We start from the raw sequence: 26042 nt of genomic DNA on the forward strand, positions 1-26042 counted from the left end.
CCCATCGTCATTACACACGTAACTGGTGTCGTTGTACGTCGCTTATCCTATTTGAAAGCACAGAAGTCTCTAAAATACTATAATGTAGGCCTGAACCATTATCACTCATTGCATCCATATAATTTGCAAATGTTCAACAATTTTCACAAGTGATTAATGCTCCCACCATCCACTCTGGTAGACTCACGCGATTCTGGTAGATTCACGTCACCCCAATCTCTGAGTAATGCGAAATTCCAGGGGTTCCAAGCAGTTACCCAGGGTTCATGTTTCCTTTCTTTCAAACCAACCACAAGCTGGGAGAGGGCTCCACCCATTTGCCACCTTGCACAGAGCCCCTTTCCTTTGCTTCCCTTAACATCACTCAACGGAAAGCTAGCCTGGCTTATATTTTACATTTGCTGGATCCAGGGGTTAGGAGGGTCACTGCATTCAGCCTACTTTCCCTCTCCCCAAACCCATAACAATAAGATTGTCGAATTACTTCCTGTACAGGCTACTTATCTGCAACAGGAAGGTCAAACCTGCCTAGAGTTCAATATACTTTTAAAAATCTGTTTCAAAATAGAGCAAGAACACTGTCTTAGTCAAGTAGAATTAGGAAGCTATTCCACAGTGCCCCCACAAACTGCACTAATTGGGACTAATAAGCCCCAGAACCCCAACCCCAATCAATTCCTATTTCAGTCTCCTCATGAAAACTCCAAACAGCTGGGCAGAAAGTTGGGTTGTTGTTGTTGTTGTTTTAACCTTTGTTGAAGATTTCATCAGAAAAGCTGACAATTGAAACAAAGATGAACAAAACAATTAAATACACAATAATATTCAACAGTTCAGTCGTGAGTAGATCAGTCATCAAATAAATTTGAGTCACAAAATGAGTCAACAGAGAGTGCAGGTGGTAAAAGCTGAGAGAAGAACTAAGAATGGGTTTTACAGTGGGGTGGGGTGGGAAAGCGTGTTGTGTACTGTAGTAAAAATGCTGATTGCCTGACTCAGGTGACGCAGTTTAAAATCCAGCCAATTTCTCACACAGGCCAGAGCTGGCATCCTGGCCTGATCCCTGCAAGGAGTCAAACCAGACATGATGGCCAAGATGTGTGGACATATCCCCTGCCATGTAGTTTTCTCAATGAAAATCACTGACCCCCAAAGCTGCTATTTGTCCAGATTAGAACAACATATAGGAAACCGAACTAAGGCAGGAGGATCAAATCCTTCTCCTTACATGTCAAGTCCGGAGGCTCATGACATCTCTTTTTCAGCATTGTGAAAGTTGCACCTTTCTTGAAACATTTTGTTCGCCCTGATTATCTGTGTAAGAAACACTTGAATTGCTGGCATGGGTATTACTACTTTTCTTGGCTTATTCATTTCAACTGCAGGTTGGCGATTGAGGGGGGGGGGGGAGTTTTTCTGTTAATCAGAAATAATTCCATACAAACCCCTGCTGATATGATTCTATCCTCTGGTCATTTCATTAATAACTAGGCACTCAGGCTTTAGACACATTGATTTTTTGGCCTTTGAAATATAGTGTTAATTTCCTTTTTTTAAAAAAGATATAATAAATAAATAACAGTCGCAATACTGCAAGACATTTTAATTTAGAAGGCACCTTTAATTAGTAATCCCTTTTGCTCTCAAGATATATATATTTACAAGTTCACTGGGAGGGTAAAATCATTAAATCCCAGTGAAACAATCTTTGTTTTAAATGTGGAAGTAAATAACACTATTGCAGCTAAGGAAGTTGCAGCATTGAAAGCCAGTGTATCTGATACAGGGGTGATGGTGGAACCATTGTGAATTGCATACCAGGCCTTTCATTGTCAATGCAGTGGGGCCATGTTGCAATTCCTCTGCACCCAGGGAGGGGAGAAAACCTGTTTGGGGCATATAATAATCTGGAAGAAACAGATGGCTCTGGTGTTGTTGGAAACATGTGAACCTGTTCTTTGGTCAAAATCTGGAGTGGATGAATGGCCCATTTTATGATCAGATACTGGAATCAAGAATCACAAAAGGTGAACTATAGCATACATATGTTCAACGTTATTTAGAGAGAGAGAGAAGGGACATGGAAGAAAGGCAGCCACAAGGATGAGCTGAAGATATGTCTAAATGGGAGCATCCCATGCTCTCAGTTTGGCATGGAGCTAGAAGAGGAGACAACAGTACCTGAAAACAGGTACTATGGTATGTTTGACGCCGCATGCCATTTTCTAGTGCTAATCCCTTTACTGATGTTGATCCCCTGATCCCACCCAGTCTGCTATGCACACACCAGTGCGTGTAGATGCGGTGGGAAGATCCACATTGGCTCATGGCATGAAGTTGGTGGGAATGGTGCACTGAATCAGCACACCAGCCCCGAAAAATTATCAGGTTGGGAATGCAAACACTGAAAGAGTGAAAGAGAGGGGAGGGGGAGGTAGGGAGGAACAGAGAGAAGAGAGAAGAGAAGTATCACAAGTGAGAGTGCAGCCTTTCTGGGAATTCAGTTGGTAAAAGGAAAAGTACAGATTTGAACTCCTTTGTTTCTGATGCTGTATGTGAGAGTACAAAGAGAAGCTTGTGGAAGTCAAGAATGTCATTATTAGCTAATGTACTTGGTCACAGACCTTGTTACATTGCACCAGGAAATGTTTTGTGAACTCAGAGCACTGGCGCATCTGCTTGGTAAAAACACGATGCTGAATGAGAGAGCTCATCATAGAATCATAGAATCATAGAGTTGGAAGAGACCACAAGGGCCATCGAGTCCAACCCCCTGCCAAGCAGGAAACCTAGAATCAGACCTTCTTTTTTATAGCTCAATGTGATATATGCACACATATTTCAAATCTAAGAAAATGCACTTTGAAAAAAATCACATATATAAATTAGAATACCTAAAACCAAATTAAATCAGTGCAGTCAACAGCTGAGTGGCCGGGGCAGGGGGGAAGACAGAGATGCACTAAGCAAGATTCACTCAGCAAGGTTGGAGACAAGACAATAGACCTGAAGAGCATTTTGGAAGTGGTATGAAAGTGGGAACACTGCCATGGTAGACTCCTTTCAGGTCCCTGCCGATTAACTGATTGTAGGTCTTGTTTTCTTAGATTTGTTCCCTGTTCACATTAAGAACAAGTAATGCAAAGCAAACCACTCCATGATGTCAAATAAATGCTTTTTTTCTTCAGCTGCAGCATTCACATGCAAAACTGTGTAGGAGGTCTTATTATGATTATTTTCTAATGACATAATAGCAGAAGTCCTTGAGATGAACTCCCAGCTTCCAAAGGGGCTCCATGTGGGCAGTTAATTAGAACAGATATGTATAGTGTTTACTGGTGTGTGTGTGTGTGTGTGTGTGTGTGTGTGTGTGTGTGTGAAAGAGGGCAGAAATGTGACCTGATTTTCTTAACTGAGCTAGGAAAAAATGTGTGCAGCATTAGACTGTACACAGATGATCGTTATATTGACCATTGACTGTGCATTAAAGAGCCAAAAGGCTGTGCTTGATATGTTCCTTGAAATTTGAGCATCAGTGATACAATAGTGCTGAGTGATGACTCATTGGTATAATTGCTGTTATTTTTATTTACTTATTTATATTTTGTTTTTCTGCAAACCTTAGTGCAAGCTTTGTTTTTAGCAATTACAATGTGCAAGCTTGTTGTCCTTATCAGAAGGCCATCTCCAGCTAATATCCAAATGTACTTTCCCCCAAATCCTACTGGACAAGCAATCCATCCTATCATCATTTATTGCCGCATATATAACATTTTTTAAAAATGCAACTCCCTGGGCACATCTTGTGTGGAATGCTTTACATTATCTGATTCATCAGCCTTACGAGACTGCTCACTTTTATTTTGCTGTCACAGGGCAATGAGCTAGAGAGCAGGGGCTTCACCATGACTACCTAACGGACCCTTAATGAAGCTCCAGTAGGATAGCTGTGGGAAGCCTGGTAAAGTTGGGATGGCAGTTGAAATATATTCGGAGTCGAGAGTGGATTTCATGCTCTTTATTCAGCTCACAGTGGTGAAAAGGAATGGAAGTTCCCCCAGAATGTCTGCTTTATATACATTATTTACACAATGGGCCCCACGTGATTGGCTAATTCCGGGATTCTCCTGTAGGCCAATCAGGCCGCGGATTCACTTCCACCTGGAGCTGGATTGGGTGGCTCCTGTGGACCAATCAGACTGCTGCATTCTGAATCCTATTGTTCTAGGACCAATCAGACTGCTGCATTTTGGATCTTATTCAACTCAGTACATAACAGCAGTGGATTTTGTTGCATTTTAAATACTGGCAGGTTACACTTGGTTTCCACCATTGTGTGGAAGCAGAATCACTGGTTGTTGAAAAATATGACTGCCTGAATCCAGCAATGGTGTTACTAAAGTTTATCTTGGTTCTCAAACTTAATCCATTCCCGAAGTCCATTCCAAAACCAAGATGCGCCTTCCCAGAGAAAGTAATGCAAAATGGATTAATCTGTTCCAGACTTTTAAAAACAACCCCTAAATCAGCAATTTAGCATGAATTTTACTATCTAATGAGACCATTAGATGAAAGCAACAAACAATGTATTGCAGTCAAACAATCAATCAGTAGCTGAACTGGGTTCCACACAGTCACAAAAACAAAACAAAAAGAGCTGCAAAAACAAAAATGCAAAATAAATAGCAAAAACAGACAGACCTCAGAGTAACACTCAAATTGGAAGCGTGGCACTAAAATCAGAAGCGTGGTGCTCAAATCAGAGCACGTTCGGCTTCTGAAAAAAGCTTGCAAACCAGAACACTTACTTCCGGGTTTGCAGTGTTTGGGTTCCAAGTTGTTTGAGTACCAAGGCATTTGAGAACCAAGGTACCACTGTATATGTGTTAGGGAAAGAGGGATGGGGAGATGTCAGAGAGAGGGAGAAGGTAGGTAAATTGGAGTTATTGGAGTTTGTAGTTTTGCACAATCTGGTTTGTATGCCATGTCGTAGAACACAAATAGTCTTTTCATGCTTGGTCCATGGTAACTACACATGGATTCCAAAGTTAAGAGATTTACCATGCGCTGCATCTGGGACATTCCAGACAGAAAACTCTTCTGTGGTATATAGCACAATCCTACACTTTTCTACACATCCTGCTGAGTTAAAGGAGTCGTACTTCCAGGTAATGGCAGCCTTACCTGCTGCTCCCTGCATCCCTCACCAACCTATGCTTTAGTTCATGCTCGCCAGCCATTCAAGGCTATAAAGCTCATTCAGCAGTGCCTTTGAGAAGAGTATTGATTCTGTATTGTTAAAGATTATTTTAGGCTTGAGGAGTGCTTGACATTCTCCAGCCTCCACCACCCTTGAAATAAATGAGACAAGCTGAAATGAAATTAATATTGAGCACAGGATGATGGGAGTGGGGGGGGAATCTATTCAAATCATGCCGGTATGCTGTATGTGCTTCTTATGTGGGTGCTGACAAGTTGGCCTTGAACAGATCAAAAAGTGCATTTAGGTTTCAGCATTGTTCCTCCGCCTTGTTGGCAGAGATATTTAACCAGGAAGAAATTTCCCAATATGCCTCACAACTTTCAAAGTCAAAACGATGCTGCCTTGGAACTAATTAAGCAACACCGCTGTATTCTTCTCGCTCACCTTTGTTATGTCAGGAATAGAACTGCAAATGTTAGCGTCTATTTTTCTATCACAGTCTGGCTGGGGAGGCAGGGTGGTGGAGGAAAAACACCTCACTGAGGAGATGAAGAATTTCACACACACAAACACACACACAGAAGCATTTGTTCGAGGTTTCGTGCACAGTCAATGTGAACATCTCCTCACCTTATGATTGGCTTACTTTCTTGAGGAGCTCTTCACAGACCTAACAGCTAGAGACTATTTTTAAAAGTAGCTCATCTGTTTTTTAAGAGAAGGCGACGGCAGCTGCGGCAAGCGCCTGGCTGAACCCAAACACGATAACAGTAAATCTCTGAAATCTCTATGCGCCACTAGAAACCAGATTGCCCTTTACGAAAAAGAGATCATTTTTCTTGTCCTTTTTCAACAAAGGTGTCTCTGCCATAAATTCTTGCCCATGTCTCGGACACCAAAACAACTCAAGCTTCGTAATGAGAAAAAATGTATGACAAAAAAAGGTGGTGTTTATAGGTTTTGGGCAGAGCGAATGTTTGAGAAATGAGGCCTGAACACATTTCTCCTTTTCAAACCCAAAGAACAGATTTTGCCACTAATTTGGACCTCATGCTGGTTTCATTCATTGCAGTTATTCATCCCAATGGCGGTAGCTTTAACTGATCATGTGGTGCTATACTAAGAAGGTGTGTGTAAAACACTGATAACAGCTTGAGGGGGTGGGGGAAAATATGGAGGTTTGGTGTCTAGCTTTGTGTGTGTAGCTTTCCAGAAGCAATGTTAGGTTGCAGCTGCAAAAGGAAGCGTTAACATGTCTCATCATTTGCTGTTTGCCAGCAAGCTTTTGATAAAAAGTCCAGGCAGTTATGGCTGAAATTAATTGTTCATATTTGTGACATTCTTGCCCTGTTATCATCTCTCTCTGCCATTCCTTTCTTTTTAAATCATTTAAGACCCAATTCACAGAACCCTTTGTGCCTGAGAAATGTCACACAAAGGTTACTTTTACATTTGGCATCAAAAAGCAGTCCTGTAAATTTTGCTTAGAATGCAACTTACCCTATCCTGAAAAACATACAAACGCACATACCCCTACTGTGACTGGGTGTGTGCGTGTCACATTTTGGTGGCTTTTCCCCCAGTTAAAAATAGCTTTGAGAATCAGGTCCTATTCATACATTTAAAAAAAAACAAAATTGCAATTGCAAATTCACTTCATCTGGCCTACACAGATCATTTAGGAAGGGCTGGGTTAAGCACTGATCTACCCCTTTCTATTTCCTCTTTTCTCCCCCCGCTCCCACCCACTCCCTGTTGAAACCAAGAGGTACTGGCATCCAACAAAGGTATTGTGCCAACAGCATTCTTGTTATGTTCTCCCTGCAAGGCTAAGGGGGTTATAACTGTGCCATCAATATCCCAAGCTAGCTAGAAGTTCCCTGTATTAGCTCCTTTGATCCAACTCTTTGCTAGCTGGGAGGGGTTGTTGCATGAGAGCTAAATTTATTTTCATTTGCAGTATCCCCGGGATGCTTAAGGTTACCAATTAAGCTCACTTGTACAGTTTGGATGTTTGATAGATAAAGCACGTATTTAAAAAAGGGGGGAAAGAAAAAATATATAAATACAAAAAAAAACAGCACTGTGCGTTCAGAGTTCTTTTCTTTCTAGTTTACAAGAAGGGAAGGTTAAAAAAAATGTCAAGTCAATGAATATCAGATATATTTTTTGACTGTACATTACAGTGGTGTAATCTTTTTTTACAACTGCAAGTCCATCTTATTTATTCTTGTAAATGTTTCCCAGACAATGTTTGTAAAATGGGCTGTGTTGCAAAATCCATACAATAAACCTGTGATCCAAGATTAATGTTTTACTAAGAGATTCTTGCACTGGTGCTTTTTTCTTTTGCATGGAATTCAGTGAATGTGAACAGAAAGGGGGTTTCAAAATCTGGTTGCCAAGAACAAGGCACACTATGGTCCTCCTGTAAAGCTCAATAAGAAGATAAGCCTTGGAACTAACACTGTGTTTACAATACAGAAGCGTCAATGCCATGCAAATCTGTCTGGGAAGCATGGGAACCTATTCTCTAGGTTGGTGTGGAGCAGATGCATTCCTAGGCTGCCTTGCCCCCTTGGCAAGGAACTGTATCCATGCACCGCCGCCCCCGCCCCAAAATCACTTTACCACAACATCCCCATTATTTGTCTAAAAATACTGCTAAAATGAAACGAGTCCCCATCAATTTAGTTGTGAATGCTTTAATTCCATGGATTAAATGTTCTATATGGATGTGAAGGTCTGATGAGGGCTGGTGTGTCCTAGTATTGGGTCACCCAACAGTGCTCAGGCAATGAGTCCACTGGCTGAATTTGGGCTAAGAAAGGCAACCCAGAGCCCACAGTCTCTCATCTGCTTGGTTTGTGGAACCACAGGGCTGAAGACACAGGAAGAAGAGCAGCCAAAAGTGGCTGTTGGGAGGGGCTGCCCTGAGCTTAGACTCTCTCTTAACACTTCACAGCCAGTCTGCCCCCCCCCAAATAAGGGGTACATGATGGCCAACTTATTTGCAAACAGTCAACCTTGTAATGTTTACGTGGGATAAGGCTGCAACCCTAGCCATACTTACCTGGGAGTAAGCTTCGTTAAATTCCTTTACTTCCAAGTACACATGGCTAGAACTGAGCTGTCACTTCCCAGCTACCGATCACTATCCACACTTACTGGGAAAAGCATCTCCCTCCAAGTTCAATGGGGCAACGACACTGACTTGGGACTGATAATGCTCACTGAACGGAGGCATGTGCAGCCCTCCTTCGTAACTAGGCTAGAGCAATGAGCTTCCCGTTGAATAAAGCAGCTTGAGAACTGTTGTGCTGAAGCCCAGGAAGCTGCAGACCAGAGAGGCGCATTAGCATCCTGCAAAAGCTTAGAGGTCTCAGAGTCCTGAAGTCTGGCAATTCTCCAAGTCTTTTCTTATATGTGCAAAGCATTCGGCTAACTTCACAGTTCTGCAACGATTCAATCCTTCCTGCCAATGACCAACAACCCACTTCCAAAGATACAGAGCCCACAATGTAAGATGAGCCCCTTTATACACAAAGTTATATGCCTAATCTGTCCAGTAACACCAATAAGGAAGTCAGCAGATTCAGCCAAGTGCATCTTAAGAATGAGAAGGGGTCAGCTCTTTGCTCCTTAATGCAATTAGCCCATTACCTGCACTCCTTAACCGTCTTATCCTGCATGAATTAGACATTTAAAGTCATCGAAGTTGGTAGCCATCACCGCCTCTTGTGGGAACATAGGTTCATTATGTGCCAGTGAAGCAACAGCTTGTAAAGTGAAAAAGCTGGGTTGGAAGGCACTTTGGCTGTTGGGCATGTTCCTTTAGACCACAAGAAGGAACCTGCCAGATCTGACCAAAGGCCCACCAATCTAGAATTCTGTTCCTACAGCAGTCAGACAGATGTTTATGGGGAGGGAGCTCACTAGCAAGACATGAGTGCAGTGGACTTCTCTGGCAGTTTTTTCCTAGCATCTGGCGCATAAATCATGTCCTCCCTAAAAGAGGACATGTGTTGCGGTGAGATCTGGAGACTGACCTCTTGGTTGTGGGTGGGTTCATTGGATAGCCACAACACCCAATTGGTAGGTCCCTCCATGCTGGGTTTCAATCTGACCAATGGGGTTGCAGTCTAAACGGATCAAGGGACCTATATAAACCCATGCACATGACCCATAGCTTCCTCTTTCGGCTTGTGCATCGGAACACCCGCCCACCTCTCCCTATATTTAGGGCCTTTTGTGATTGACCTTGCTGTGCCGTCGTGTGTCATCTGTCATTGGGACAGGGGCATGGGAGGAATTTTCCCACTTGGCTGATTGGCTGTTGCCATTTGGGTTTCACCTGCAGCGTAGCAATTCATCACAACTTGTAAGGTTGTGGATAGGCACTGGTTCATGAGATAGGGATGGGATAACGGTCTCGCCATCCCTATGTGAAGGATATTCTGTTAAAGGAATCCAGGGACTCAACTTGGTTTGGCCAACCCCCAAAAAGGGGTTGTGCCCATGCCTGAGTCCAGGGGAGCATCTGGGGAGTGAATAGAGTCTGCTCCCAGGCTTTTCACCTTCCTCAGGTGTTCACTCTTGGCTGACCTATGATAGAGCGCTACCTGCAAGGGTGTAGGGAGCTAGTCAAACCAGAGCCTATGCAGCCACTCACTTTTCTGTAATCAATAAAGTTGTGGCCCAAATTCTGCCAAAAACCAAAACTAAAATTTGAGTCAAATGTGTCTTTATTTAGGAGGGTGGTCTCTGGGTCTGAACACGCAACTGCATATGTTCCTGAAAGTACTTTATAGCCATTGTGACTAATAGCCATTATTTGTCATTTAATCTCATTTTAAGGCCAAATTGGTGACCATCACAACATTGTGTTGTAGCCAATTCCATCATTCAACTATATGCTGTGTGTACTTGCTTAGAAACTGCATTGACCCTTGAAAATTATCAGTTTTGGGGGAATGAGTGTGATACACACACATAAGCTAATATTTCCTGTATCCAAAAACAAACCTTTAGGAATAGTCTGGGTTCAATCCTACTCAAAGCAGGTTTCTTGCTTTACAGACACCGCAAATGTTTAGCAAGTTGTTGGGTTCCCCCCACAAATATATCAAAAACTCCATTAACTGTGCTGTCACTTTGTCATGAAAAATATTTATACCCTAATGGCCTAATCCTGTGACCTGCTGCACCAGCAGCATGGTGCTTAAGAGGCGATGGCCAGACTGCTGTGCCAATGTACTGTCACAAAGCATGAATTATGACGGGTTTTACAGGCAGATGTGCTGATTCAAACATTTAGGGTCAGCAGGCCACTCAGGAAGAAAAGACTGCTGGAAGGGATTAGAAGGAGTAGTTAAGCATAGAAGGAACATACTCGCTCTGTCATAGAAGACTAATCTCCAGGAAATAAATTCTTAGGTGGGAGTGAATCAACTACTGAAAATATGTGGCTTTTTGACATCTCCCAAAAGGGGGGGGGGAGGAAGAGAGATCTCCAAAGGGGGATTAGGGCCATAACTTAGTGATAGATGATCTGCTTTGCATGCATAAGGTCCCTGGTGCAATCCTCAGCACCTCCAGATAGCTTACCATATCTGAAACCATTGAGAGCCACTGTCAATCAATGTTGACAAGGAGGAGCTAGATGGACAAAGGGCCTGACTTTGGTATGAGGCAGCATCCTATGCTTCTGTGTAAATAGCATCTACTGGTGAATGGTGCTTTTTAGCTTGGGGAAGGACCATAGCTCAGTGGCAGAGTATCTGTTTTCCATGCAAAATGGCCTGGACTCAATCCCCAGCATCTCCACTGCCAAGCAGCGTAGACAGTTCTGATCTAGATGGACCAAGGTTCACACAGATGGCAAATGAATGCCACTTTAGAGTAAGCCACACACAACTCAATGAGTTTTACTTCTGAGTAAGTATATCTAGGATTGTGGTGTCAGGCTTCCATTTATAAAAGTTATGGAGGAGCCTGATCCAGTGCTATATATATAATTTCATATGTTCACTTACTTCCATGGGACAGGGAAGGGAAGAGGTATAGCTAAGCCAAAATGCAATTCAGTGATACCCATTCCACTTTCTTTCACTTGAATTGCTATTGCACCACTCACAATGCCACAAAATAGGAGTTTGGCACATGCATTTCTTTATCACACATGTTCTGTATCCCTGCTTTCTTCCAAGGAGACCATACATGGAATAATCCATTCTTCACTTCACAGCAGCCATTTTGACTAAGAGTTATCATTTGCTATAGGTCATTCAAAGAGCATCATGGCCCAGCAGAATTTGAATCCCAGTCCCTGCAGTTCAAGCTCAACAATATATCCTGTTTCACATGGGCTCTGCACCATACTGGCCACAGTTATCCAGATCCAGCAAATCTGGATTATAATATTCTGTTACCAGGAATAAAGCACACAAACACTCAATCCCTGAGAACTGTAGTTTACCCCTCACAGAACTACAAGCCCTCCCCTTAGTAAACTAAAGCTCACAGGATTTTTTGAGGGGAATGTATGCTTTAAATATTATTTAAATAAGTGTGTAAGCAGCCCAGAGAAAGGTCTGCTAAAGCAGCCTGTGGCATATTTGCTAAATCATTAGTTCTTTTTATTGTTATTTGCTAACGCTGATTTATTTAGTAATTTCAAGAAATTCACTGATAATTTAATTAGTATTAATCCTCAATTCTCCAGGGATGAGTGATATAAATAAATGTGAACTAATTTCCTCCAAGTCATGGGAAGATCATGTTTAGGGGATCAATGGAACAGTTTCCCAATCCTGTTTGTATGGTTGTGCAGATGCCGAGATTGTTCAACCCACTCATTGATTCTAACCACCACATGTTTTAGCTATTGTAACATCCTCTCTACTTTTCTGAGCTGTGAAAAGTTCTGGCCTGGCTTAGGAAATTGCTACAGAGTTTGTATGAAAGAGCAATGAAGATTTGTGGAAGCGTCATGTTTTCCTCTTTTATTTAGAAATACAGTATAGACGAAGAACAGGTAAGCAAGCAATCACTCCTACAGCAGGTAAGTACAGTTGCCAATCTTGCATCAGGGTTGCAAAGAGCAATGGTACTTGAATAATATTTCAGTTTTGTACAGGTCACAGGTCTCTCTTCCACTTAAATTCCAGCTACAAAACTCCCCGAAGTTTTGTGACCCTCCTCTCACTACTTGTGAGAGTCTTCTTTTAAAACAGGGAAGATAGGCTTTGCAACCATAAAGGCACATTAACATTCTTTAGTTAATTTCATGGTGTGCATTGCAGGCTGCAGGAGGGATCAGAGGTTCAGCCTTGGTAGAGCAATTAACACTGGAAAATCACATACAACTCACATATCATAGTACCTGTATTCAAGCACTGCTTCCTCCACTTAGTTAAAGCTTGAACTGCCCACTGAGCAAATGATAGGTGATGATTGCTAACCATTTGCAACCAAAACAGCTTGAGAAAGGATAGCCAGCCAATATCCAGAGCACCATATTGTATTGTGACAGCTTTTGCATAGAACTGAGAGTGAAACTAAGGTATTAGGCTGTCAACACTCTACTTTTTACCCGTTTCTGGTAACGTCCTATCTTGTATTACACAATGTGATGCCAATGAGAGTTTCCTCACGCCACAAGAATGGTTCTCAATAGCAGTGAAGAAGAAAAGGCACTCTGAGATAATGTCACATCCAGTATTGTGTGATAGAGGTCCGTATCACTTGTATTTAAAAAACTGAGTTTCATTTAGGGCTTCAATTCAATTAAATAAATGTTAACGGAATACCTTATGACTAATCAATCAGTGTGGAAATTCCATCATTGCTTACATTTTTTGTGGAGGCTCCCCAGTGCATTTTGGAAACCTGGAAAAGCAGGAGTCTAAATTATTTGGGAAGCATTCATGGGTTCAAAAGGCTCCCCATTTCATAAAGTCACTTTCCATGACATGAGGAAAATATAGCAATGGAGAGGCAGACCTAGTGTGGCCATCCACTCTGCCCTCTGTAAAATGCTTCAGTGCCCTTTTTGTGAGTCCTGAAATGAGTTATTGTCTCTCCTTCAACGTAGCCAGTGATCTTGGAAAGGGAAGGTCATCTCCCACCAACTACTTGTAAGAGATGCCTGCTGTTCCTCTAAATAGCATCAGAAAATAGAAATTTTCTCCCCTTTACATAATTAAAGTCATTCAATAAAGCCAAATGCTGGAAGACTCAGGACACACAAAAGGAACTTCTTCCAACAGTGAATAATTAAACTATGGCATTCGCTGCTGCAAGATTTAGTGATGGCCATCAACTTGGGTGACTCAGAGGCTTTATGAAATATGCCAGAGGAATAAAGTTGGCAATTACTATTAACCATGATGGCTGTGTACCAATTTCAGCACTGCAGGTTAGTATATCTCTGGGTACCAAATGTTGGGCTCTACCAGTAGGCTTGGTGCTATTGTGCTTATGTCCTACTTGTGAGCTTCCCAAAGGCCACTGGTTGGCCACTAAGAGAACACAATGATAGATTTGATGGGCCTATGGCTTGATCCAAAAGGACACTTCTTATTTTCTTTACTTCTGGGGGTGGGGGTTGTGTACTGCTAGATGCTCTGCATCTAGTGAGAAGCTCTTCCCAGGCAAACTGGCAAGTAGATTTGCAGGTGCTTGCCATTAAATAACATCAAAAACAAAAAAGCAACATATTGGTGTGAAAAAAATCTAACAAAGAAATAAAAGCAGAACGCATAACAGAGCTGTGTATATCTTTTTGTGATGGAGGCCACAACCACTTTTGTGTTCGTTCCTTAGCAGCCTGAAATTCCTGCCTTCACAATAATTATCTCTATTATGGCACCAAATGGGGCCTCAGCAAGGAGTTCTCTGGGATCTTCTATCTGATGAAATTTCTAAGTTAACGGGGAAGCACAAGATGATCTGAGAGTAGGATACATTCCAGGGGAACAAATCATATTTTCATGGTGATAAACCTGCTACTGCAGGAGGCAATTATTTCCAGTTTGGTTCTCTCTCCTGCCTCCTTGCAGAAATGTGAAAACAGGGGAGACTTAAGGGTTATCAAACCCATGGCAAGCTCTTTGGGTTTGATAAGAGTACACTATACCTACTGAACTCAGAGATAACCTTTAAAAAAATTATGCCTGCAGATGGATTTAATCTTTTTGAAAATGAAGTTATTTACTGTGGCAGGATCATCATTAGACACTTTGCTTAACAGATTCCACCTACTCTCAAGAACCAGCTCACAAATCGCTGTTCTCTCACGAACTTTCTCTAAGGGCCAAGCTACATGACTAACCTGACATACCGAAAATGTTGGTTATTCAGTGGCTCTGTAGAGAATTGGTACATGGGAACAAAGTCCAGTCAAAGACCTGTCTCCAGAGTTGACCTATTGAAATAAATGAACCTAAGATCGTCATGTTTATTACTTTCAATGAGCCTACTTTGAGTAGAACTAACACTGGTTACAACCTCCAAATATTTAAACACGTTCACATCTTACAGTCACTGAGTGTACAGTCACTGTACACAATAGTTCTGCTGTGCAACTCAACAAGTGTACACTTTCATAGGAAAAACTTGTACATGCATAAAAACCATCTGTTCTTTTATTCATTGTAACACATGAACAAGCCTTTGAGTTGAATGTGTAAGCCGTCCTAAAGAGAAGAACTGGGGGGGGGCAAGGAATAAAGATAGTCTTTATTCTCTTTCCCCCCAGCAGTTCCTCACTGTTTCCTACTTCTCTTTGAGTTTGCATCCCGTCCAACCTAGTCATTGCTCTTCTTCCCAATTTTGACTCATCTGTACATTTGCAAATGTGATAAGCTCATATGCCCCTGTTAAGAGAAACTGAGACGTCATCAGGGGGGGGGGGTGTTAGCAAATGGATGAACGCTGAAGAGAAAAGCTCACATTTAAAAATCTGAAGACCTTTAGAAACCTGCTCTAATCTCTGTGCTCTGCAGATAAGGATTGACCACTGCACGAACTTCTGCAATGAAAATTTGGCATAACAGTGATGCATTTGGATTGTAAAAAGATTATTTCTCCCATCCAGTCCCCTTTGTCTCACACACACTTTCAGTGTGGGATGATAAATGAAAAGTTCATCTTCAGCTTTCCAAATATATATTTAAAATGTTGAAATTGGGGCTGGGGTGAGAGAATCAAAGGTGACAAAGAGCAAACAAGGAGCCTAGGCAAACATCAGTAGCCATGCCAAAAGAAAATGTCTGTTGTCAAATGTTGTCACTGGCTTCGTCTCCTATACCTCTGAGTCTGGGGACAACTTTGATGTTAATTTTGGTGCAAAATTTCCTGTAAGGAACTTGAGCGCCCACCTCCCCCCCCCCCGGACCTTTCCTTGACAACCTGGGGATCAGAATTTATATGAAAAGCAAGTCTGGTAAGGAATTGCTCCTTCGTTCAAAGGCCCACCCCACTGCACAACACCTCCCCATTGTTGTGAAGCAATGTCAGCAACAAGCTTGAGGTTTCTGACAGACTCTAACTCAAATTTCTTCTTCTTTCAGAATAAAAAGTTTTTTGCACCATACTGAATTTTTATTGATGGAAAATAGATTGGAAAAACAAGAAGAAACAACCCCTAACAGTGCTTGATTTATAGCACAGAACATAACTGCTTTATAATATGATCATGGGACATCCTTGAAATATAAAATAATACAGGTACATAAGAACACGAATCTGCAGGGATTCTCGCTTTTGATTTTCAGGCATGTCTGGAAGTCCCTTTTATGCCAACAGGCCTTTGGAGCTGTTTAAATTTATTAGCCAGCCACTTTCAAGATTATTTGTATGGTTTTTAATGGTGTTTTGTTTTTTACTGCTCTTCACCAGTGTTTCCCAAACCTACAATGATTGTGTAACCCTTTAGAAAGTTTAGTCTTACTGGGGTACCCCTTCTTCGGCAAAGATAATTTGGAGGTAGTTTTAATTACACTATTTTATCTTTGAATAATTTTCTGCAGTTAAAACAACTGTGATAATGTTCTACATTTTTTTTGCCATGTACCCTTTGAAACCATGTCATGTATCCCTGGGTATCTGAGTACCACACTTAGGGAAACACTGCTGTACAACATATTGATATTTTATGATATGGTGGTGTAGAAATACTGTTATGAATGAATGAATGAATGAATGAATGAATGAATGAATGAATATCTCCATTCACAAGTCATCCAGCCGTGTTTGTCGGGCTCCCCAGCTTGATGTTAGTCGGGGAGCAAAGTAATTCCTTCCTGCATGCTCTCTTCACAATGAAAATCTGACTCTACATTTCCTTATAGTTGGTTGAGGAAAAACAAGATACATAGTTGCCTCCTATGGAAATTAAGCACATAGCTCATCTGGCATTTAGTGGCAAATATCTGAAAAAAATAGGCATGGCTCCCAGGAATATAATTATATGAAACAAATAATTGCAAAGTTCGATGCTGTCTTCTACTTCCAGTGCTATGAAGCAGAATCAGCCTATAAAAGAGAGAAATCATCTTTGGAGGAAAGCATCTAGAGCAGCTGCTGTGCCCAAAATTTGGTCTCTCTCCCTCAACTTTCACTAACCTGTATTGATTACAGGTACTGTTTGCACAGAATCAGGTATATAGGCCCAAATAATTCTGTATTTAATAGTTCTAAAAAGCATTTTCATGTCTTAAAGTCGTGACAGTCCTCATTGTTTTGGCATCCCCTTCAATATCCTAAACCAGATTGTCTCTGCCTAGCACTGTAGGCAGAAACATTATGGTGAAGGGGAACTTTGGCAGCAGTGAATCATTGCAGAGCAGCCAAAACATAAATATAAGGAAGCTAACATGTTTGTTGTTTGATTGTGTTGCTTAGTGAGCAACTGCCTACAACACTGCCTGTGTGCTTTTCCTTATATCTTATTTTAGCTATACAGTGGTACCTCGGGTTAAGAACTTAATTCATTTTGCAGGTCCGTTCTTAACCTGAAACTGTTCTTAACCCGAGGTACCACTTTAGCTAATGGGGCCTCCCACTGCCGCCGCTGCGCAATTTCTGTTCTCATCCTGAAACAAATTTATTAACCCGAGGTACTAATTCTGGGTTAGCGGAGTCTGTAACCTGAAGCGTCTGTAAGCCAAAGTGTCTGTAACCCAAGGTACCACTGTACAGTTTTTTCTTTGGAATGAAACCTGAAAATTCATGGATGGGTTTAGGGAGGAAATCATAGAGCATTCCTCAAGGGGACAAGCCCTAGTGGAAACCAGCCTTAGCCCCACCATTCATGTCATCAGTTTAAATGCCATCATACCATGCAATGTTAATCATCACTTTCTTCTACCGCAGGAGTGGGAAACCTTTGGTCTGGGGGTAAAAACATGGCCCTCCAGTCCTCTGTAACCCAGCCCAGGCCACATACCCCAATTTCCACACACTTCCATACCCTGCAGTTGAAAACTGCAACAACAACATTTATACCACATCCATCTGACTGGGTAGCCCCAGCCACTCTGGGCAACTTCCAGCCTATACAAAAAACATGATGAAACATTTTAAAACTTCCCTGTACTGGGCAGCCATCAGAAGTCTTCTAAAGGTTGTATAGTTACTTTTCTCCTTGGCTCAGGGGTCGCATAACTCCACACCCTCCAACATTTCAAATAGGGATGTCCTACCATACTCTCCTAGATTTCTCTGATGAAAATAGGGACATCCTAAGGAAAAGTGGGACATTCCAGGATCAAATCAGAAACCAGGATGGCTTCTGTAAATCCGGGACTGTCCCTGGAAAGTAAGGACACTTGAAAGGTCTGCACTTCTCAGTGGCTCCGTTCCACATCTTCAAGTGCTTCTGCACATTCTTGAACTTTGAGAGAACCTCTTGTTTAAATGGATGGAAAGATGTGTGCATGCGGGTGAGTATTGAAACCCGCAACAGAATGTAGGTTACACTTTTTGCTCAATCCACTTTTGCCACTGGCCTTGCTCACCAGTGGTATGTAGCCTTCAGAAGCTCGAGCTGTAAAAGGTCCCCCCCCTCCCCTGCTCTTCTGCAGACACGGATGTGGTCCAGTCTTGGCAGATGTTGCCTAGCCTTTACTGAATATGTATCACAACCTTGGAGCTATCAGAGCAAGACCCAGCAGTGGCAGCTCTAAGCCACTTAGGAACAGAGTGCACTTTCTGCCAGAGTTTCCACAGAGACACGAAGTTTCATCAATCAACGAACTGCTTGCAGGGATCTCTTTTTTAAAAAAAACAAAAGCCATTGATGGATAGAACCACTACCTGGATCTTTAGATTCAGGTGGATGCGTGCAATCCTCTGTACTTAAAGCATCTTTATTTTGGGGGAAGAAACACAAAAACCTTTTATCTTCTTACATATGACACACAATGCGAGACATTGGGGAAATCTATATCATAGGATAAACCTGAAGAGGCAAGACACAGAATAGTCTGTAAACCTTATCTGCAAACAAAAAGTCATGTTGTGAGGTGACACCAGGGATCTTGTTCAAATCAAAGCAACCTAACAAACACAAGCTGATTCAGAGCAATAACTGAAAGGGTATCAAATTCCAAAAGACTAGCCATGGAAGTCGGCTATGAAGCTGGGAGTTATAGATACCTACAAAGTTCATTAGAAAACTAACCAAGATGCCAAGCAGAAAACTATGCAGTAGCTACAAGTGGTGGTGAACTCCAGATTTTGGGTCCATGTCACAGTGGCGTCCAGATCTTTTTAGGTTAGAGTCGAGTCTGAAGTGGATCCTGAATGGGGCATTTAAAGCATCCAAGTCCATCCATGCCATGAACATGGCCTGCCTCACGCCACCATTTTGTATTGGCCTAAGCAACTACATACAACTAGGAGAACATGTTTCGCCATATTTCCATCCTGTGCCAGGCTCCATCTTGTTTCATTTGTGGGTGGATCTTTTTAGTGAAAATTCTTAAAAATCTTTTATAAAAATCCATATAGCTTTACAAACAAATAAAAATGTAGCTACAAGGAAGTCTGAGATGGCATCTTTCTTTTAACATTTTACAGCTGCTTGGAGCAGGTCTGTTGCTGCGTAGTAAAAATATCTACATGTAAACAACTGTACAAATGTACAGCTCAACTTCTTATGTACACGGGTACACAGATTGTACATCTGTTGAGTGTAATATGTAAACAGCCCTATTGTGTGATGAGTTGTACATGCAACTGAGAAGTGCCTAGCCTATTGTGCGTACATCCAGACCAAGCTGGAAATCATGTAACATCCCCATGGCACAACCCTTCCCACTAGCCCAGGCTAAATGGGTTCTTGTGCAGGCAGCTTCAGGGGACACCTCTTCCCCTGTTGGGACCTTCCGTCAGGGCTAAATGGAGTCAGGGGTTGTTCCTTGCATGTGGGAGCTTTCTATCCATACATGCAAACAACTCTTTTCAGTGAACATCACATTCATTGGGGGGATGGACCTATAATTGCCTCTGTGCATTCATTCAATGAGCTCAGTGGAGTGGGAGACCAGCCAACCAGAAGAGTCTCTGAGGTGTACTTGCCTGGAGGCAGCATCAGCATCCAAAGTTAGGTCCAGTCCAAGGGTTGGGCAAACAGCAATCCACATGGTCCAAGGGTCAAGGAATCCAATAATTATGGGGTCCAGTGTCAAGATGAGCAGGAAGCTGCAAGGTAGAGCCAGGAACTACTAGCAGTGTTTCCAGCATTTGACTCTGCTTGAGAAGGCTGAAGCCAGCTGGTTCTCATCAGCGCCTTCTCCTCTGTGTCCTTGAAGGCTGATCAGCTGCAGGTGGAGTCACTCCCTCTCTCTTCAGGCTGCTGTTCTGCAGGTGAAGCTGATTCCTGTCCCATGACAGTATACCCGGTTCTCTATACTATTGAGACATCCCCATGGTTTCAGCATTTTCCATTATTGCTACTGCCTGATTTTGTCCATTGTTGCATGATTTGCTCGGCCCTTTTGTTCTTACTGTGCACGTTTTAAAGTTCTTCACTGTTAGCTGTATTTAAACATTGTTTTATACAGTTCAAATTGCCTCAGAAGGCCATATATTGAGATCTAATATTCATGGTAGTGATATCCATATTTTATAACTTGAAACAATAATGGCCCCACGACCATCAATGTACCAGAGAGGAAGAGAGAACAAGCATAAAACAGAGCTGGAATGTAAACTCTGTATATTCAAAGGTGCCAATAAATATGCATCCAGCTGGAGGTTTGCATAAATGCTGCCCTGGTATTATGACAAAGGGCTGGATATTGTGTTTTAAATTATTAAATGGAAAATATGCGCTAACAAAAAAGAGCAACAAGCCATTTGGCATTACATAATTCCCAAACAAAATGCTAGCTTTTTTTTTTAATGGATTAAAAATGCAGATAAACTAGCCCTGTACAGCTTGAGATCAACCAGGCCAAATGGAGCCATGAACTGTGGTGTGTGAATCTCACTGGCCTCAAAATAAAATCGAGGTACCATCTGCACTAAGCATTGAAAGCAGTATCGTACCACTCCCTTCAAAGAATTCTGGGAACTGAATTCACGCCTTCCCCCAAAGAATTCTGGGAACTGAAGTTTGGTCAGGGCCCTGACGTTTGTTATCACCAACACTATTCCCCTCAAAGAGTTACAGTTTTCAGAGTGGTTTAACCACCAATCCCTCTTCCCAAGGGACTCTGAGTGTTGGAACTCTGTGAGGAGAACAGGAATCTCCTAGCAACTCTTGGCCCCCTTAACAAACTATACTTCCCAGCATTCTTTCAAGGATGCCATGGCTGTTTGAAGAGGTATGATGCTGCTTTAAATGTATAGTGCAGATGGGGGCTGCATCACAAATTGCATGAGTCATGAGCCCTCCTCACACTGCTGATCCTGCACACAGCTATCCTTTGAAACCTGCACTTCTACAAGTTTTGCAGTGAGATTCTCCAGACAAATAATGTGCACAAAAATGAATGTACTGAGGTAAAGTATGCATAGAAGTGCTTATATTAGCGGGGGGGGGGGGAGAGAAAAGCATTATTGTTAAGTTGTGGGTGAACATATCAGACGACACAGTGATTCTTCAAACAGCTCTTGTTTATTCACAGGCCAGAGCAGAACTGAACTGAAGGGTTCAGCCAGCCTGCTTATATAGAGCTCCACTAGAATGCAACAGTAACCATTTTCTGTAACTATCCAATCACTGAACGTCACTTTCGATCCCTTATTTGCATATCTGGATCTGAACTATCTACAGTATCCCCCTGCTGGCCGAGGGTGAGAACTTCAGTACATAAAAATTATATTAGTGAAAGAAATGTTTATATTAGGAGAAATTGGCACTAAAATGGTGAGGGATTTTCATGGGGTCTTAAAAAATATCACAGAGAAAGGGTTTTGCTGTGTTTGTAGAGTTCTAAATTGGCTCTAAGTATTTTGCACATGCCTAGGATTTGTTATGCAGGATTTTATATATCATTTGTCTTCACAGTGATGCTTAGGATTGGAAAGCAATGGGTTCCCTAGACCAGAAGGCTTGTCCTGGCATCCAAACAATTGCCTGAAGCTGCAAGTGGTTTATGACACTTTCACCATCATGTTCTACTTCCATTGTCAGAGGTGGCACGCTTTCTGATGTCAGTGGCTGGGAATCAAAAGTGGGGAGAGCGCTGTTGCGCACAGATCACACTTGTGGGCTTGTCAAAGGCATCTGGTTGGCCACAATTTAGTATCATCAGCAAAATGGTCAGGTATGGTGGGAGCTGCCAGTTTGACAACACCTAGAAGGCCGCACATTGGCTCCTGCTGAGCTAGGTGGACCAATGGTGTGACTCAGTATAAGTCTAATCTCCATGAATCAGTTCCTATTGATCAGTCCAACTCAGATTTTCATGCAGAGGCATCTTTCCTTGTGCAAACCATGTTTGTTGGAGAAGGGACAATTCATTTTCACTGCTTTGTGGGGAAAGTATCTTCTTCTAAAATTCTTCATGGAGTTCAGTGTTAGAGTTCAGCAACATCAAACAGGTTACACACAAAACCACAGATATTCCCAGAAGCCTGGAACAGCTTATTTAGCTGATGGAATATTTCACAAGACAATTTTTTTGTAATTGATTTTATTGCAGTCTGACAACACCTCCATATTTCTTGGCAGTATAGAGCAATTAATATGCCTTTAAGTGGTTAATTGGGTACCATTTGTACAAACTGTATGCACACATCCCATTTTGCAGTGGTGTTCTTCTTGAAGAAAGCAATTGCTGTGGGCTTTTTTCACTCTTCGAGCTCTCTGGGAGAAAGAGTCCAACTCTTGACTGCAATAATTGCTTTTAATTTCTGCTTGTTGTTTTTTGTTTAAGTTTTTTGAAAAAAAAATTCTTGTCCATGAGTGATCATTCTAAAAATAGCCAGGTGAGGGATTAATTTCTTTTGTCAGAAAAACAAAAAACAAAAAACTGAAGACCAAAAAGACTTTGCTGTTATTTGGGTTATTTTTATGTATTAATTATAGGTCATGATACTTGCCGGCTGCTGAAATGTTTGCAATAATAATAATAATAATACTGTGAGTGCTCAATCAGGCCAATTCATCCATAATCAGGAGTCTTTTGAGGGGCAGATTGTTAGCAATGAGCAAAAGTATCCTATTCATTGGAGTCACAGGTGAGACTCTGTCATGTCAGTGCTGAATTGCCAGCAGCATCTTTGAGTGGGGTGAGGAGGATAAAAATATGGGCAGACGAACTGGCTACTTGGTGCAGCACTATTCCAAATCAGAGGGGCAGGCATGGGAGGGGTTGCAGTCCATAAAAATTCAATCTCCTTCACCAGAAGACTTCACTGTGCCTGGGTTTCTGGGATTGTTTGTGGTGATGGGCCAGAGAGACAGAATGGGGGATGTATGATAGTATACTATCCACCCACTTGTTCTACAACCTCCTTGAGCAAGCTGATGGAAGTAGTCTCAGATGTGGTGCTCTTTCATGGTAGTGTTGAGGGATTTCAATATCCAGGCCAAGGCTGCCTCAAATGGGCCAGCTCAGGACTTCATGGCCTCTGTGGCAACCATGGGGCTGTCTCAGTATGGAACTGGTCCAACGCATGTGACATGTCTGGTGCTAGGTAGAAGAACACCATAGAGTGGTGCAAGACGACACCAAATAAGAGGACAAAGAGGCCTAAAATTCAGATATCGGATGAAAAATTAGAAATAATTTACCATAATTTAAATAGAAGTACGCTTCATCTCTGCATAGTGGGGAACACTGTGACCAGGTGATCTGTCTATTTAGGTGCTAACTTTGGATGGGCTTCTCCATAGACCCTGCTCTCCTTTCTTATGGTTCTTTTGCTTTAACTGGATTTGGACCAGAGACACATTCAACTAAAGAACGCCATCAAATAGAGAACTATCCTCTGACAGTCCTTCAAATAATGGACTGTCCTCTATAAAAATGTCACTGAGATGTTCTCTTTTGCATTTCATTGAAGGCTGGAGGCTACTCTGGTCTGTTCTGTATCCCTATCCTTGGTTGCCAACCCTTGCCAGTTTGGCAACCAGTGATAGACAAGATGAACCCTGAGAGACAAAATGGAAATATGAGAAGGAAATACAGGCATTCTTGCACCACACTGCCCATGTAGTGGGTAGCTTCCCATATTTGGATTCAAGAATAATACAAATCTCTATGATCCCTTGGTGCAAATGGTACCTTCACATCAGGAAAACTCAAAGGTGGTGTCACCAGACTCAGATTGGGACTGTCTTATTCAAAGATGGGAATTTGCATTTTCAGCCTCCACTTCTCAAAAAAAAACAAAACAAAACAAAACAAAACAAAACCAACCCTTTCCGTGATCTAGAATAGGAGAAAAAAATTAGTGATTAACAAAATTGTGGCAATAATAAATAATATGACAGCAAACTGAGAGATAAACAGAGAAACTGAAAGCAGTGGTGGAAAGAAGCCAGAAAAGTCCAATAAATATTTCTATTTCCTATATGAAAACAAAACATTCCCATTCAATTATTGTAGTAATCTGCTTTCAGTTCTCATCTGTAGAGCAGAATAAATGAAGTTCATTGAAAAGAGCTGTCACTTTCTTCAGAGCATCTTTGAAGCGGCTTCGTCCTCCTCCCATATATTATTAGAACCATTCATGTTTAACTGTTTGTATTTTAACAATACTTAAATGCTCACCACCAGAGGTTCGTACAAATGTTAGGCAAATGCCAAGCCCATTTCATCGAGAACTTGTAGAATTTCAAGAAGCATAGCAATTGAAGCTGTTTATGTATGGATCTGTGTGCGTGCAATATTCCAGGTTTAAAATAAATAAATACAATACAAAATAAAAAATAACTTTTATTTATATCCCCCCGACCCAGCTGAAGTCGGGCTCTGGTCTGCTAAGTTGGGCTCTGGTCTGCTAAAGTTAGCAAATCCTTTAAAAAATAGGTTTCATTTTAGTTGTAGGAATTTCATCAGGTTCAGTGATCATATTTAATTACTCATCCCTATGGTCCCTGGGAAATATCAGTTCTCCCTCTCCAAGGACAGAGAGAGGTCCAACCTTGAAGTGGGAGATATAATCTTTGATCCCCCAGCTATGCCACTGCATAAATGTCCACTGCCTTTGCCCTAGTGATGTTGGAACTCTGGGGTCATTAGGGCTGAAAATGGTGTGTGTACAGGATTATAAAACAACAACAAAACAACAACAACAACTACCCTGCCTATCTGACTGGGTTGCCCCAGCCACTCTGGGCAGCTTCCAGCATACACAGAAACATAATAAAACATCAAACATTTAAAAAAATCCCTATGCAAGGCTGCCTTCAGATGTATTCTAAAAGTTGTATAGTTCTTTATCTCCTTGACATCTGATGGGAATGACGTGCAGCGTAAATTAATAACGCAGAGTTTTTAAAGAATAAAAGCTTTACTGAGTTAAAATAAACTTCTTCATAAACAACATGGTTCCAAACTGTTTGACTGAGATTACATACTGACTGTTCACAGCTGAGGCAGACAGACTCTCATTGAAATCTTACGCAGAGAGCACAAAGAGAAACTGGCTGCTAAGTCACATGTCAGAGTGACTCAACAGTTAGCAGTTAGGCCTGAACAACTTCAGTAGGCCCAAATGATTGTGCAGTCCCAGCACTTCCCAGCCTGCTTTTGCTGCTTCTGCTCTCATGTGTCTTTGTCACATGACAGGGAGAGCATTCCACAGGGTGGGTGCCACTACCGAGAAGGCCCTCTGTCTGGATCTCAGTGTCCGGGCTGAACCAGGATGAGCCAGGGGAAACCATAGACCAGATGCACCTATAGACTTGCTAGTCCTCCAACATGCCCTCAAGCAAGTGAGAAAACTACACCCTGGAGCTGGGGTAGTTCATTTCTTTCTCATTGTTCGAAGTGGGAGGGACATTATAAAGGAATGAAAGGTAACAACAACAACAACCACAGAATAGAACACAGATGTGGCACTCCAAGGTTTCTGGCAGGGAGTCTTTTCCAGCTCCATCTAGAGATGTTGGGGATTGAATCTGGGAACTTCTGCTATCAAAACAGATGCTCTACAAACTCTCTCCACCCCCTTTCTAGAAATGCAGCCTTAATAATGCTGATTATTTATTTTATAATGCTGATTGTTCACAACTTTGATTTGTAGCTAGAGGCTTCTATGAATAAGGCCCATATGCATTAGGTAAAAGTAATCAGACTCTGTCTACAACTTCTCTCTTTGAACAGAGGCTAATAAAGTTCAAGACTGTTATTAGACTGGGGGGCGCTAGGGG

At 41.9% G+C, this 26042-nt stretch overlaps 2 long non-coding RNA genes across 2 annotated transcripts; both read left to right on the forward strand.

Moving 5' to 3' along the window:
- The first annotated feature begins 2809 nt into the window (after nucleotides 1-2809).
- LOC310709825 lies at nucleotides 2810-7520 on the forward strand. The gene is made up of 2 exons (XR_014527680.1): nucleotides 2810-3966; nucleotides 4270-7520. It is a non-coding gene; the product is annotated as an uncharacterized lncRNA (long non-coding RNA).
- Nucleotides 7521-12190: 4670 nt separating this feature from the next.
- On the forward strand, nucleotides 12191-20610 carry LOC310709303. The gene is made up of 2 exons (XR_014527452.1): nucleotides 12191-12266; nucleotides 15778-20610. It is a non-coding gene; the product is annotated as an uncharacterized lncRNA (long non-coding RNA).
- Nucleotides 20611-26042: the final 5432 nt, after the last annotated feature.

The sequence above is a fragment of the Podarcis liolepis genome (assembly GCF_965112155.1).
Source record: "Podarcis liolepis genome assembly, chromosome: 6".
Taxonomy (NCBI): Eukaryota; Metazoa; Chordata; class Lepidosauria; order Squamata; family Lacertidae; genus Podarcis; species Podarcis liolepis.